The sequence below is a fragment of the Oncorhynchus masou genome, chromosome 14 (assembly GCF_036934945.1).
Source record: "Oncorhynchus masou masou isolate Uvic2021 chromosome 14, UVic_Omas_1.1, whole genome shotgun sequence".
In the NCBI taxonomy this organism is placed as follows: domain Eukaryota; kingdom Metazoa; phylum Chordata; class Actinopteri; order Salmoniformes; family Salmonidae; genus Oncorhynchus; species Oncorhynchus masou.
In genome coordinates, this window is record NC_088225.1 from 16,771,400 (window position 1) to 16,788,227 (window position 16,828).

The 16,828-nt window shown below is 41.1% G+C and overlaps 1 pseudogene; it reads right to left on the reverse strand.

Moving 5' to 3' along the window:
• Window positions 1-1,899: 1,899 nt before the first annotated feature.
• Window positions 1,900-13,489, reverse strand: LOC135553812 (myosin heavy chain, fast skeletal muscle-like; annotated as a pseudogene).
• Window positions 13,490-16,828: the final 3,339 nt, after the last annotated feature.

Consider the following 16,828-nt stretch of genomic DNA (forward strand, 5'->3'; position numbering starts at 1 on the left):
CCATCCAGGAACAGTTTGGTGACGAACAATGCCTTTTCCAGCATGATGGAGCACCTTGCCATAAGGCAAAAGTGATTGCTAAGTGGCTCGGGGAACAAAACATCGATATTTTGGGTCCATGGCCAGGAAACTCCCCAGACCTTAATCCCATTGAGAACTTGTGGTCAATCCTCAAGAAGCGGGTGGACAAAAAAACAAACACATTCTGACAAACTCCAAGCATTGATTATGCAAGAATGTGCTGCCATCAGTCAGGATGTGGCCCAAAAGTTAATTGACAGCATGCCAGGGCGGATTGCAGAGGTCTTGAAAAAGAAGGGTCAACACTGCAAATATTGACTCTTTGCATCAACTTCATGTAATTGTCAATAAAAGCCTTTGACACTTATGAAATGCTTGTAATTATACTTCAGTATTCCATAGTAACATCTGACAAAAATATCTAAAGACACTGAGACAGCAGACTTTATGAAAGTTAATATAATATTTGTGTCATTCTCAAAAACTTTTGGCCAAGACTGTATATTTGTTTGCGTTTACAACCAAACACAATTTAATATCATTAAATATTATTACATTTGAAATCAAACAGAACTTGAATCCGAAGTCCTATATGTATTGTCTATTTTTAGTTGAATCGAGGCTTGAATTGAAACAATAGCTGTTGACTGTGCATATGCTATATAGGCCTAAATGATATATATATGTTGCACCTACCTGTTTTTAAGTGGAGATCTCTAAACAATCATTCTCATGATAGCACGGCCTATAGTAAGTGACAAATATCAAAGCCAAGCAGTGTTGGGCTTGGTTAAAACCTGGATGGGAGACCAAAGGGTAGCAGTAGGTAGATCAAATACATTTTTATTTGTCACATGCGCCAGATACAACAGGTACCTTACAGTGACAAGCTTACTTACAAACCCTTAACCAACAATGCAGTTAAGAAAATACCTACAAAAAAAGTAGGTAGAGCAGCAGTAAATAACAATAGCAGAGCTATATACAGGGGGTACCGGTACAGAGTCAATGTGTTAATGTGCGGGTGCACTGGTGTCGAGGTAGTTGAGGTAATTATGTACATGCAGGGGGGGGAATAGTCTGGGTAGCCATTTGATTAGCTGTTCAGGAGTCTTATGGCTTGTGGTTAGAAGCTGTTTAGAAGCCTCTTGGACCTAGACTTGGCGCTCCGGTACCGCTTGCCGTGCGGTAGCAGAGTGAACAGTCCAGTAGGAGGTGCTGCCCAGCCTATGTAACGTAGATATAACATAGATATCTGACATTGTTTTCAATGTACAAATTCAACATATTTGTCTATGTATAAATTTGTTTACCATGATGACATGGTCTATGTGATTGATATCTCACCCTCAAAACAACAGTTGACGTTGTTTTCAAATTCATGTATTTTCCACATATATTCAACGTCACATACATTGTGTCACTATACAACCAGTTTGTGCCCAGTGGGTAGTCATTATGTAATCATGCTAGGCCAGGTTTTGAGTCCACCAAATCATTAATAATTGTATCAGTGTTGGATTTATTAAGTGATTCTTTTTAGTTTATTTGTCAGCAATAGGAATTCCATTAGGATACTGCAATGTTATGGGTGGAAGTTGAGGGCAGAATGTGAAAGAAAAAACGTTTCTATAGAGACATTTTTACATGTTTTTTGGAGCTGAATGCCACCCTGTCTGCAAATGGAATTCAATAATGTCAACTGTGAACCTGTTCTGTGTAGGTAGGCCCTAATGTTGAGTGGATTTTGCGCCATTCAAAATGGGATAAAACAGTAATAAATACTAAGCTATTATTTTGTATATTTTTTACTACTGATTTTGTCAAATAGCATTAGCTAACTGTTGTGTATCCAGACAATGAATCAATAAACACAAATCATGTTGAAAGTTTATTATTATAGGGCAACATACATCCACTACTGCAAACCAAAAATAATACATCGACAACTTCTACATTTCACCTCTTGACCATTTTCTTACAGTTCTCATCAATATCTATTAGACTAAACAAATGAGGTATTTGGAAGTTGCTTGATGTTGCAGGCATTGCCCACGTTTTCTTCAGAATGCCAGCCATCTGCTACTCTTCACTGACCTTTCCCTGTAAAATAAGGAAATAGTAAGGAATAGATTGTATGCCACTTCAGTATATCAGGATTGGTTAGTCAGATTTATTGTATGAACAAAATCCAATGCAGTAAGTTTGCTATCCCATCAACTCACCTTGCCCATGTCATGACTCTTGACCTGCATCTGTTGACCTGGGTCTCAGCAATGTCAGCACGCTCTTCAGCCTCCTCCAACTCATGCTGCACCTTCCTGAACTTGGTCAGGTGGGAATTGGCTTGCTCCTCCTATAAAATTTTATTGGATCAAGTATCAACATTTTTAAGGGAGGTTCCAAACCATGTGTAAACTGGTCTGGATTGAGTTGTACTCACAGCCTCTTCCACCTGTCTCTTGTAGGCTTTAACCTTCAGCTGTCCACCAGTTCTTGAAGTCTAATGATGTTATTTTTATCTTCCTCAGCATGTTTTTTAAAAAGTGTTCTTAGAACGCACCTAATAACTGTGGTGATGAGGAAATCAATGGTGAAGTTTTGCATGCAGTGTATCCATCCAGCTGACATTGACCTGATAGGTGAGCTCCTTGATTCTGCGCTCATACTTGCGTATGCCATTGACAGCATCTGAGATGTGTTTCTGCTCTGACTCTAGCTCATTCTCCAGCTCTCTCACCTGATTGAAACCAACAACTATTACCACCACACTATAACAGCATAACATTGTCATCTGCATCTCCAGTTGTAGTCAAGGTTGTATTATAATATTAACTATAAAAACACTACCCTTGTCTCCAGTTTCTGGAGTTGCTTCTTTCCACTGTTCATGGCAATATTCTCTGCCTCATCCAGACGCTGCTGCAGGTCCTTGAAGGCGATCTCCAGATTCTTCTTTATCCTCTCCAGGTGACCACTTGTGTCCTGCTCCTTCTTCAGCTCCTCTGCCATCATGACAGCCTGAACATGCAATAAAAACAGTTTAGCACATTGATAACCATAAATACAGTTTAGCACATTGATAACCATAACAGTTTAGCACATTGATAACCATAAAAGGGACACTGACAGTAAATAAGGCGGAATATAAACTTACATCAGTGATAGCCTTTTTGGCCTTCTCAGCATTTCTGGCCTCTTGATTCAGCAAATTAATTCAGCAAATTATAATGGGGACATTTTGTATTTTTAGATTAAATGAGTTTTTGCTTTAGGACTTAGGTGATTAAGAAAGTGGAGTACTGTACCTGTGAGTGCAATAGCTGCACTCTCTCACTAGCATCCACTAGTTCTTGCTCAGCTTTTTTACGGCTTCTCTCAGTATACTGCAGAGTACCCCTCATCTCCTCAATTTCATCCTGCAACAGGTTGCTCCTGCGCTCAGACATGGCAACCTGCTCCTTCATATCCTCCTGTCCTCTAATAGCGTCAAGGGGGAGTTGTGCTTCCTATGGGGGAATGAATTGATCAAAGTAGGAGGAAATGGTGAAGTCTCTCATATAACTGCAAGACATACAGTATATACCATGTACAGTATGTTTCCATTAGCTAACCTTGAGCTGAACTTGTATATATCTCAGCTGTTTGTGACTCACTGGCCTGTCTATTAGCATGGCTCAGCTGAATCTCCATCTCATTGAGGTCTCCATCTTCTTCTTAACTCACAGGGTATCATTCCTGCTCCTGACCTCAGAGTCCAGATTTATTGATTCCATGCAAACCAATCTGTCTGTTTCTCTTCAGCTGGTCAATCTCCTCCTTTTCAGAAATCTTTCTGTCCACTTCAGGCTTCACCTGGTTCAACTCCAGCTGTACACGGAGGAGCTTAGATTCCTTATGCTCCAGAGATGCCTGAATGGGAGTTAGCATACAGTCACAGTAGACAGGAAGGTATTGTAGTTGGGAATCAGGAATAAATATGAGGTACCCATCTTTACACATTTTACTTTTACCTCTACCTCTACCTCCTCCAGGGCAGTATGAACCTCTGTCTTCTCCTGTTGTCTTCTCTGTCTTCTCCTGTTGTCTTCTCTGTCTTCTCCTGTTGTCTTCTGTCTTCTCCTGTTGTCTTCTGTCTTCTCCTGTTGTCTTCTGTCTTCTCCTGTTGTATTATTGTATTCTGTCTTCTGTCTTCTCCTGTTGTCTTCTGTCTTCTCCTGTTGTCTTCTGTCTTCTCCTGTTGTCTTCTGTCTTCTCCTGTTGTCTTCTGTCTTCTCCTGCTTTCTCCTGTCTTCTCCTGTCTTCTCCTGTCTTCTCCTGTTGTCTTCTGTCTTCTCCTGTCTTCTCCTGTCTTCTCCTGTTGTCTTCTGTCTTCTCCTGTTGTCTTCTCCTGTTGTCTTCTGTCTTCTCCTGTTGTCTTCTCCTGTTGTCTTCTGTCTTCTCCTGTTGTCTTCTGTCTTCTCCTGTTGTCTTCTGTCTTATCCTGTTGTCTGTCTTCTGTCTTCTCCTGTTGTCTGTCTTCTGTCTTCTCCTGTTGTCTGTCTTCTCCTGTTGTCTTCTGTCTTCTCCTGTTGTCTTCTCCTGTTGTCTTCTGTCTTCTCCTGTTGTCTTCTCCTGTTGTCTTCTCCTGTTGTCTTCTCCTGTTGTCTTCTGTCTTCTCCTGTTGTCTGTCTTCTCCTGTTGTCTGTCTTCTCCTGTTGTCTGTCTTCTCCTGTTGTCTTCTGTCTTCTCCTGTTGTCTGTCTTCTCCTGTTGTCTTCTGTCTTCTCCTGTTGTCTGTCTTCTCCTGTTGTCTTCTGTCTTCTCCTGTTGTCTGTCTTCTCCTGTTGTCTTCTGTCTTCTTCTGTTGTCTTCTGTCTTCTCCTGTTGTCTTCTGTCTTCTCCTGTTGTCTTCTGTCTTCTCCTGTTGTCTTCTGTCTTCTCCTGTTGTCTTCTGTCTTCTCCTGTTGTCTTCTGTCTTCTTCTGTTGTCTTCTGTCTTCTGTGTTTCTTTGACTTTTCATGAATGTTTTTTCCTGTTTCCCCTAGCTGTTTAGTAAGATCCATAATTTCCTCTAGAAAAGAAAAATAAATTCAGTAAGCATAATTGTTTCTATACTTAAAGATAGTGTGGCATGAGAGCATTTACTTAATAAAGAACCTTGACATATGTTGCAGGTTTTTGTTTTCGCATTTGAGTGTTTCGAGATGTTCAAGAGATTCTTCATAGCCATTCTTCCTTTTGAAATTCTCAGAGACCATAGAGCGAACCTCTTTCAACGATGCCTCCAGCTCTGCCTGACACTCCTCAAATTTCTGCTTCCACTCTGCCAAGATCTGCAATTGACAAAATATTACTTATTATAGACAGGCTATATTTGTCATATGAATAAACACATGTTAAAGCATCATAAACATTTATTTCTAAAATAGTAGGTATGCCATCTTGCACCTTATCAACATTTCTTTGCTTCTTGTCCAAAGAGACAGCAGCGGAGTTGGCTTTCTCAACGTCCATCATCAGATACTCCACCTCCCCTTGCAGCCTCTGCTTGGTCTTGTCCAATGAGGAGCACTTGGAGTTGGTTGCCTCAACAGCTTCCTCTGCTTCCTGAAGACATAGGGATAGCTTTTTCCTGTAGTGGGAAACATGGAATTCCATAATACCTTTCCCTTTGGTTGAAGCGATCACATGGAGAAAATAGATCAGTTATGTTGGATCTTACTTGGCCTCTTCAAGTTCCTCAGTGCACTGGATGGCATCAGTCTCATACTTGGTTCTCCACAGAGCTACCTCACTGTTGGCCTTGGACATGCTGCACTGCAGCTCAGCCTTGGACTCCTGCTCCTCCTCATACTGCTCCCGGAACATGGGCCAGGGCTTTCTTAGCCTAATATGGAAATCAAATGTCATGAGCTTTTTATTCACAAATATAACATTTTAGTAGCATATATTATGTTGACCTTAACATCCTCCTCATTCTGCCTTTTCAGCTCTTCAATTTGTTGTACATAGGCTTGTTTGCCACGAGTTAGGTGGGACATTAAGGAATCCTTCTCCTCAAGCAGTCGTGACATCTCCCCTGAAAATGATCAAACTAGAAGATGAGAAATATGTAGATGTGAACATTGGCTTTGACTATTTGGACATTAAGTTTTCACCATTTTCTGTCTGGAGTCGAGCCTTCTTGCTTGAAAGGTCATTGATTAATCTTTGATGCTCTTCCTCTTTAGTATTCACTTCACTCAGATGATCTTCAAGAGAACGGCACAGTTTTTCCAAATTGATCTGCAAAATTGTAGATTTCACAAATTAAAAAACTCTAGCTATTTCAATATATATTTCAAAAACAAAAACAAACATTAACAAATATTTGTTAACTTACCTTTGCTTTAGCAATAGCCTCTATGTTGCTTGACAGGTCATCCACCTCCAGTTTTAGCTCACTTTTCTCTTTTTCCAGATTCTGCTTAATACTCTGGATGTTGTCAATCTGCTCTCCCAGTTCTGCCACACTGTCGGCATGTTTTTTTACGCAGAGTAGAAGAGGTAGCGTCATGCTGTAGAGACGACTCCTCCAGGTCTCGACGCAGCTTCTGAAACTCAGCCTCACGCTTCTTGTTCATCTCAACCTGAGTAGCAGTGGCTCCACCAGCCTCCTCAAGGTTCTCACTGATCTCCTCAAGTTCCCTGGAGAGGTCAGCCTTCTGCTTCTCTAGCTTGGCCCGAACAGCACGATCAGCCTCAGTTTCCTCCTCAAGTTCCTCAACACGACCCTACAGGTTAACAAACTATGTTCAGTTTGCCTAACACACCCATAGTGCAGTTATCCATAACAGATAACAGATCCTCAAGTTAATTAACCCATTAGACAAATACAGTAAGAATTTCTTCACCTAAAGCTCTTTGATTTTCTTCTGAAGTTGTGTAGAAATAGACTGTTCCTCCTCAACCTTACCCAGCAGCTGTGACACCTCAAAGTAGTTCCTGTTCAATGCAACATTAGACAATGTCAAACTACTGTGAGGTTCATACAATATTGGTGTAGTTTTATGTTAAAGGTTTAATCCTGTTTTGCGCATGTGTTTGGGGGAAAACGTAATCATACATCTTGAGCTTCTCATTCAGCTGCTGCTTCTCATTCTCCAGGTCCATTAAGGTCTCCAGAGACAGCTTCAGGTCACCCTCCAGCTTCCTCTTGGCTCTCTCTCTCTCTCTCTCTCTCTCTCTCTCGAGGTCCATACGAACCTTCTCATTCTCCAGGTCCATTAAGGTCTCCAGAGACAGCTTCAGGTCACCCTCCAGCTTCCTCTTGGCTCTCTCTCGAGGTCCATACGAACCTTCTCATTCTCCAGGTCCATTAAGGTCTCCAGAGACAGCTTCAGGTCACCCTCCAGCTTCCTCTTGGCTCTCTCTCGAGGTCCATACAAACCTTCTTCTCTTGTTCCAGGGAAACTTCAAGCTACATTCATACAAATAAAATACAGAGTACTGTACATGTACCTTATTTTACATTTCACACATCATCACACCCATGTTTATTTAATAAACTAACTCACATCATCAACTTGCTGTTCCAGCTTGGATTTTGCTTTGTTCAGAGTGTTGACTTTGTCCCCCTCTGATTGCAGGTCATCTAGTGTTTGTTGGTGGGCCTCTTGGAGGGGTTTCTTCTCTTTGTCCCCCTCTGATTGCAGGTCATCGAGTGTTTGTTGGTGGGCCTCTTGGAGGGGTTTCTTCTCTTTGTCCCCCTCTGATTGCAGGTCATCTAGTGTTTGTTGGTGGGCCTCTTGGAGGGTTTTCTTCTCTTTGTCCCCCTCTGATTGCAGGTCATCTAGTGTTTGTTGGTGGGCCTCTTGGAGGGGTTTCTTCTCTTTGTCCCCCTCTGATTGCAGGTCATCTAGTGTTTGTTGGTGGGCCTCTTGGAGGGGTTTCTTCTCTTTGTCCCCCTCTGATTGCAGGTCATCTAGTGTTTGTTGGTGGGCCTCTTGGAGGGTTTTCTTCTCTTTGTCCCCCTCTGATTGCAGGTCATCTAGTGTTTGTTGGTGGGCCTCTTGGAGGGGTTTCTTCTCTTTGGTCAGTTTAACAACATTCTCACCTTGGGACCTGAAATAATAATGAAGTGTTGTTGTGAAACTGTTGAAATGGTTTAAACCCTGAGAAAGCCTAATGGGAGTAGGTGGATTGCCTTGTTCTCGATGGCATGTTTCTCCTTCTTCACTTTGGCTAAGGTGAGTTCTAAGTCATCCATGTCTATCTTGAGCTCAGAGCACTCATCCTCCAGCTTCCTCTTCTTTGCAGTCAGCTCAGCATTCCCATCCTCCTCATCCTCCAGTCTTTCTGTTACCTCCTTAAGTTTTTGTTCCATCTGGATCTTGCTTTTGATTAGGCCCTCACATCTCTCTTCAGCAGATGATCGGATTCCTAATTAGTCAGAAATAATAACATTTTGTTGATGAAATAACTACTAAAGTGTTATGTTAGTTGATGTATTTCACTATTTATTCAACTATTTTGGGAGTACTTACACCCTGAACTTGAAGGAGAAGGTCATTCTTCTCTTGGACAATAGAGACCATCTTCTCCTCAAGCTACTTTCTCCTGCTTTCTGATGTGGCCAGTTCCTCGTTGCACTTAGTGAAGTCCACCTTTATTTAGGCCATCTCTTTTTCCAATTCTGCACTCTTCAGAAGAGGCTTGAGGTTGAAATATAGTTTCATCCATGGCCAGAGTTTCACGTTCATGATTGAGCAGAAATTATATTGTATGGTGTAAATGGACTCCCTATCAAAGTAAAGTCAAGAATATTCTGTTCGTTTTCATTCAAAATTGACTTAAATGATATCCCAGTGTTAATATTGCAAAATACCCGTGTTTCCATACCTTCTGGCCATCATCTTCTGGTACTCCAGTCTGACAACATATCCTCGACACAGTGCCTGAGTGGATGTCACAACATGGGCTAGGCGCTCATCTCTCATCCCCTCCAGAGCACCCAGGAGACCAGCTTTAAAAAACACCTGAAAAAGAGGTAGTTTGGTTTACTATCAATATACGGTTTGTGCATTACTATTACAGTGTGAATGTTGTATGCAATGTGAAAAGTGCACCTTGAAAAGTGTAGTTTCTCCGCAGCCTTCTTGTTATCCGTGAACTGTCCTTCTGGGATAGCACTGGCATTCAGGATCCTGTATCTGAAACATGGGACCAAGCATTATTACTGAATACACTAGAAACCGTATACCAAGTAGTCCCTAATGAAACCGACATCAGTGTGCTGCTAACAGTTTAGCTTCCTCCACTGTCCCTGTCCCCATACCGAGCTCGAACCAGTGATCCTCTGCTCATAAACACACAGCCGTCCCTCCTTGACAACTTACCAACAATTTGAGCTATACAAAAGGTACAATTGAATAGCTCCATCGGCGACATTTCAAGCCAGCTGTGGAGTGAGCTTAAGGCACATTCTTAACTCCGTTACGTTAACATGTGTCCCCCAATTTACCTCTGCTTGAAGTCCCCATAAAGGATTCTGCTTGGGAATCCCTTCCTGCAGATTCTGATACACTCCAACACACCATTGCAGTGCAGCTGGTGGATAACCAATTGGTTTTCCATTGCACCTATGATGAAAGCATAAAATGACATTTAGCAGTGTCTCAAGGCAGTAAAGTTCAATGGAGTTGATATTGAGCAGATTATCCTGAGCACCTTGTGTTTTGGTCTCATTTGGAATCAAACACCGCACAAAGTGGGGATGGGTTGTTCTCAAGTTTGTCATGCGCTTGCCAAGGTTCTCCTGAAAATATGTAACGTGAAAATGCATCAGGAAGTGTAGGTATATAGACTATATACAATCGCTCATGTGGGGAGAGAATGATGTCTTATTTTGTCTATGCAGCACTGCACATTGATCAACACCTTACTCTGAACAGAGCGGAAACTGTTTGGAACGATGCTCCCTTCTTCTTAGCAACTTAGCACCACCTGCCGCAGGCTCTGAAGAAACAATGTTGAAATAATTATCAGTACTGTAAGGCCTGTTATTTTAGCTATGCGAGATGAATTAAGATGGTCTTCATAGTCAGTTGATCTAATTTGATCAGGTAATATAAACAGAAAATGCATGGTTACCATCTGTTGCAGAGAAGGTTGCATAAAGCATACAGTATTTTGACAGGTGACTTCTGGTACAGCTGCAGAACACACTCATTCAACGGGTCCTTGTTCTTTTCTAGCCAGCCAGTGATACTGTAGTCCACAGTACCAGCATAGTGCACCAGGGACAAGTGGGTTAAAGGTTTGCCTTTGACAATCTTTGGCTTTTGGAAAGCTTGGTTCTTTCCAAGATGCTGGTCATAGAGTTTGTTCTTGAAAGAAGTGTCTGTTGACTTAGGGAACATAGACTCCTCTTCAAGGATGGAGAAGATACCCATTGGCTGGTGGACAAGAGATGATTAATTACTGAAAATAACTAGTCAAATGCAGGGCATTCAACATGATTAAACCAATGTATATGGTTTTTGACAATACCTTCTCACTAAGCTCAATGCAGGCAGCCAAGTCCATACCAAAGTCAATGAACTCCCAGTCTATTCCTTCCTTCTTGTATTCCTCTTGTTCCATCACAAACATGTGGTGATTGTTGCAGTTTCTCATTAGTGAAGTTGATGCAGAGCTGTTCCAGTGTGTTGTACTGGGGGAATATGAAAGTACCATGCAAATGAATGCCTGAGGATCAATGTATGCTTGTTTCATTTCACAAAACATTAGTAATGAAAGATATCAATATGTTGGAACCATACTTCAAAGATCTCAAATCCAGCAATATCCAGAACACCAATGAAATGTTGTCTGGACTGCTTTGTATCCAGTTGTTGGTTGATCCTTAAGACCATCCAAAAGAACATCTTCTCATAGACTGATTTAGCAGGGGCTCCAATGGAGTTATACACTTATAATATATAGAACATATTTTCTAAGTTGACCATTGCTTAGTCTAAAGACATGTATTGTCCATGTCTTATTGCCTTACTTGCTGAACGCTTTGTCCTTTAGTGGCATACTCATTCCCAACCTTTACTCTGGGATAACAGAGATTTTTGAGCAGGTAAGCAGAGTTCAAGCCCATCAGGTATGCTGCTTTATCAGCTTCTGTATAGAGAACACAACACTACTTTACAAACAGAGCAGACAACTGTCAATTTATGACATTACAACTTTTGTTTTGTTAATACCTGTTCTCTATGACAAAGATTGATGACTACCTGATTACTTGCATTTGATTCAGTTATGATATACACAATCATGTGATGAAGGGTTTTTAGAGTGTTCCCCCTCACCCTCGGTGCCATCAGGTTCTGCCTGTTCCTCACGCTGCTTCTGCTTGAACTTCATGTTCCCATGATGCATTATGGCTCCAGTCAGCTTGTAGATGCCCACTTTTTCATCAGCAATAAAACCCAGGATATCAATAGCTTCCTGTGCCATATAAGTGGGACATCAAATGAAAGCTATCTGAAAAGGAACCATGCGTGTTTGATTCCCTTAACTCAACTCACATCAGTAGCTATCAATTCATCTGCATCGGCTATGCTCTTCACAATGATTTCTCCTTGACTTATAAAAGCAAAGTCATAGGAGTTGGGGGTGATGAGAAGCATATCTGAAAGGGGGAAATTCAATTAGACTGGGGTCCCCAATTTATTTATTTTTTTAAGTCCATTTTCCCAATATTTTTATGAATATCGCTAGCAGCAACAGAATAGACAAGTTTAGAATGACATACAGTACCTACAATAGAAAAGAGGACAATATTTTCATTCTAACTTTATTTCTCAACTCCTAATACAGTGCCTTGGGAAAGTATTCGACCCCTTTGAACTTTGCGACCTTTTGCCACATTTCAGGCTTCAAACATAAAGATATAAAACTGTATTTTTTTGTGAAGAATCAACAACAAGTGGGACACAATCATGAAGTGGAACGACATTTATTGGATATTTCAAACTTTTTTAATAAATCAAAAACTGAAAAATTGGGCGTGCAAAATTATTCAGCCCCCTTAAGTTAATACTTTGTAGCGCCACCTTTTGCTGCGATTACAGCTGTAAGTCGCTTGGGGTATGTCTCTATCAGTTTTGCACATCGAGAGACTGAAATTTTTTCCCATTCCTCCTTGCAAAACAGCTCGAGCTCAGTGAGGTTGGATGGAGAGCATTTGTGAACAGCAGTTTTCAGTTCTTTCCACAGATTCTCGATTGGATTCAGGTCTGGACTTTGACTTGGCCATTCTAACACCTGGATATGTTCCATTGTAGATTTTGCTTTATGTTTTGGATCATTGTCTTGTTGGAAGACAAATCTCCGTCCCAGTCTCAGGTCTTTTGCAGACTCCATCAGGTTTTCTTCCAGAATGGTCCTGTATTTGGCTCCATCCATCTTCCCATCAATTTTAACCATCTTCCCTGTCCCTGCTGAAGAAAAGCAGGCCCAAACCATGATGCTGCCACCACCATGTTTGACAGTGGGGATGGTGTGATGAGCTGTGTTGAAGAAAAATATCTGATTTTTGTGTAATTCAAATATACTTAACTGGCAACTACTATATATGCATCAATTAAAAAAAGAAAAACACATGATACTCACGTGATTAGGATAGACTGATGTTCCTGATCTAAAGACAAATAAGCACAATGAGTTGGATGTTCAAAATCACAATATGTAATGAATAGACATTTAAAGCTGTGGGTGACATACCTGTTAGCATGAGCTGATAGGCATTATCAGAGAGGGCGAAAATGTGAGGTGGGACCTTTATCCTCTTCTTCCCTCTGTAGGCGCTCACCACCTCTGGGTTACAGACCGGGAGCCACTTATAGGGGTTCACAGTCACACAGAACAGCCCAGAGTAGGTCTGTCAATACAAAAGAAACATATTTGCCCTTGTTAGATACTTTTAACAATGAGATTATCAATTAAAAAAAATGTGTATCAGTATAATAGACCTGCATAGATCATCCATGCTGCTTAACGCTCTTTGAGGTTATACAGCACAGAGGGCTCATTGAGGTGGGTCATCCTAACCATGTCCTCCATTTTATCGAACCCGGGAGGGTTCATTGGAGAGACTTGGTCCTCCTTGAATGTTACAGTCTGGAAAATAGAAACAAAATACAGTAGAGTTCTGAAAGCTGCTGAAGGCAAGCCTCCAATCTGGCACATTGAATGGAAATGAGCCCATGTTGCCACTGACTGCTACAACATTGGTTCCACCGTGGACCTACTCTGTCATCCAGGGTCTGGACGGTGACTTTGTCTCCGTCTTTGTTCTGGACGAACCCCTTCACATATAGCTCGTTGTCATCACTGATGGAACAGGCTGTTTTGGCATCAAAGGGCGTAGACTGAGCCTCGATCCTCACCTTCTCTGACTTCCTCAGGTACTGGGAAGTTGGCCCGAAGATGGACATTTCTCAATCCCTGCTCATTTTGGCCTGTAAAAATACAGTATAACATAAGACATTCAACCTCATGCTTTTTTCCCCTTGAAAGTCAAAGATTAAATTGGCATTTGTCATTCCACCTACCTACTTCTTGCAGCTTACTGCAATCACTGAATCCCTTGACACCAAAAAAGCTGTGCGCTTGAACGGTACAGAAGCCTGTCTGAGAATGCAACCACATAACATGGAAATCTGCTTTTTAACATGAAGTTATAAGAATTCAGCTATTCTTGTCAAGCAGGGGGAGACTTACCTTGTTGCTGATGCTAGGGGGTAAGCATAGCCTGCTGCAGAAGTCTCTTTTATACTGGGCCATTGTCCTTGGTGAGAATCCTCCTTCCTTTCCATGGGCATGCATTGTTTGAGCTGCATAAACCTGTTGTCCATAGATAACGCCATTAAGCACAAGGCACTCTATGGTTATATTTAGGCCAACCACTCGTACACTATAATATGTCACATTTCCATTCAATAAAGAACCTGACATCAATGCATTATTAACCACAACCAAAAGCGATTGCAACAAACTGTGACTGTCTAGCTCTATGCTCAGTGATCTGGTCATACGTTTCTCTCTCTATACATACATATAATATACTGTATAGAGCCACGGATAGTAATGACAATATTACATGATACTCCCAATATTTCACGAATGACAAACTAGCTGAAATACTGTAACTTACATATAAAGATGATATAGTAACAATGGTAGCCAAAAGATAGGGGGGAAAACATTTTCACCAGTAATATCTGACAAAGCATTCATCTGCTGTTGTTGAGAAGAGCATTTGAAAATGACCCCAAAGTATGAGTTGTGCTTAGTAGGCACTTTGGACACACTCGCTATTCATAAATCCAGGTTGTTGCATTGATCAAGATCCAACTTTATAGACTCGGCTACATTTAAAATAAAGTAGGGGTACTCTACTAAATATTCCATATCAGACTTAACATTGGCCAAAGACAACTTTACGTACCATAGTTACAGTATGAGCAAACTATATCAATTATGGGCTAATAGATTTGTCCCTTTGTCCTCTACCCCGGGGAATGTGATATAACAGAGACATCTGACAACCAGCAGTTGTTTAATGACTGTCTTAGTGCGGTTGCTATTTCAGTGATTGTAGAAAAGTAACATGATTACTCAGACACGTTCAAGATGATTTGAAGAGGATTGTTTCCCTTCTTTTTAAAGGATAATTCAGGTTAATTGGGAGGGAAATACTGGAGTACAAAGCCCCAGACTTGGATACAGCTGTTTTAACAATAAGTACATGGCCACAGTCCAAACAGCAGTTACAGTATGAACCCTGTTCTTCTCCTGTTCATCAGAATGGCAGAATTAACCGGCATAACTTATATGTCCACTCTACTGACCATAATATTCACAAAGAAGTCAAGTTAATCATTTTCATGTGACCTTTTGTTCATTGTTAAGGGGATACTTTGGGATTTTGGCCCTTTATCTACTTCCCCGGAGTCAAATGAATTTGTGGATGCCATAATCAACATCCATGGCCCCTGGGGAACAGTGGGTTAACTGTTTTGCTCAGAACAACAGATTTTTACCTTGTCGGCTCAGAGCAAACTTTTGGTTACTGGCCCAAAGCTCTAACCACTAGGCTACCTGCCACCCCTGACTGGAAGTCTATGGGTATCTACTAGCATGCTAGCAGATATTCATAGACTCCTAGTCAGTGAGCTAACACTAGTTTGCAATTGGGCTTGTTAGCAACTTCATTCAAACTGCACGCAGAGACATAAATATGGTATCCACAAGTTCATCTCACTCTGGGGAAGTCCCAAAGTATCCCTTTAAGACAAGGCTTCATCAGAATGTTATTATACCATGTGACTGTAGAGTGCAATGTCACAGCAAGGTCAGCGATAGGACAGTGTACTCACATAGTGACATCCAAGTGTATGCCAACTAGAAATTAATGAAGCAGGATTTGTATTTCACTTTGATTGAACATTTGATATGTCATGGACAGCAGGATAGCCTAGTCTGCAAGGGCTTTGAACTTAATACACAAGGTGTCCTTACACAATGAATGTATGAGATAACAAATGAATGAATACATACCTAAACTGAGAACGATCAAATAAGATATTGTAGTTCAAGTTGTTTGACACTGAATATTGTGCTTTGGGGTGACAAACGCATTTAATTTGAAGAATTACAGATCATGTACTGAGATGTCAGATACTGTGTTTATTTATGTATCTGTTGCTTGGTGTAACATTTTATGGATTTTAAATTGTCAAATCAAATCTTCTAAAGGCTGTTCCTTTTCATTCTGTATGAGTGAAAGCATCACACTGCTTGTTTCACCGTTATCTTCCACAAGAGGGCGCTTACTTACTGAGCTTAACGTAGCTACATCAATCACGTTCTGGTGTGAAAAGCTTTTCTAGTACAAGATGTCGATGGCAATAAGCAAGCCTTTCAAACCTGTCGTCTTTCATTTCAAAATGTACAGTAACAGGGCCTGCCTGACGAGAAGGCCTCCTCCACACACGAATGCATGCACACACACACACACACACACACACACACACACACACACACACACACACACACACACACACACACACACACACACACACACACACACACACACACACACACGTGATGTACCTATACGTATATACAGTACACTTCACAATAGTGATCAAAGGTACAGTATATGAAGTGTATTTGAAAGTTGAGCAATATGCTCTGCAGTCTGATCAACTCATGAACTCATTAACTGATCAGTCCGATCAACTCATTAACTCCATTAACTGAATAGTCTGATCCACTCATTAACTGATCAGCTACAGATACTCCAAAGCTACTTTTGGTGCATGTTTGTGTTTTATACCGCTCATATCAGACAAGAGAACCAACATTGAATTCTTGCTGCTCCTTCAGTGAAGATTGTTTGATAACATGAAACACTCCATTGAAGTCGGTCAATAACGCGCCAGCATGCTCTGGATCTAATCAACGGCACTTTGCCACCTGTCAACAAGTTCAGTCAACAAGAAACACTGTGTCCTCATTTATGGAACGTTTAGTGTGAGCTTATGTGTTCTAACTCATATTCAAAATGCAAGAGGACAACGTGTTCGTTTCAGACATTGTCATGTGTTGTCAACCATCAACATCTCAAGAATCTCATCATGAAGCCGTCCCTATAGTGCACATTGCGTACCCAGATATACTACTGTAACAGGCTTTGAGAACTTAATGCTACGAGTATGAGTTCTGTGTCTTATAGGTAATGTAAGCATTTGTTCTGATTTGCATTTAGCTGAATGATTGTGAGAAGG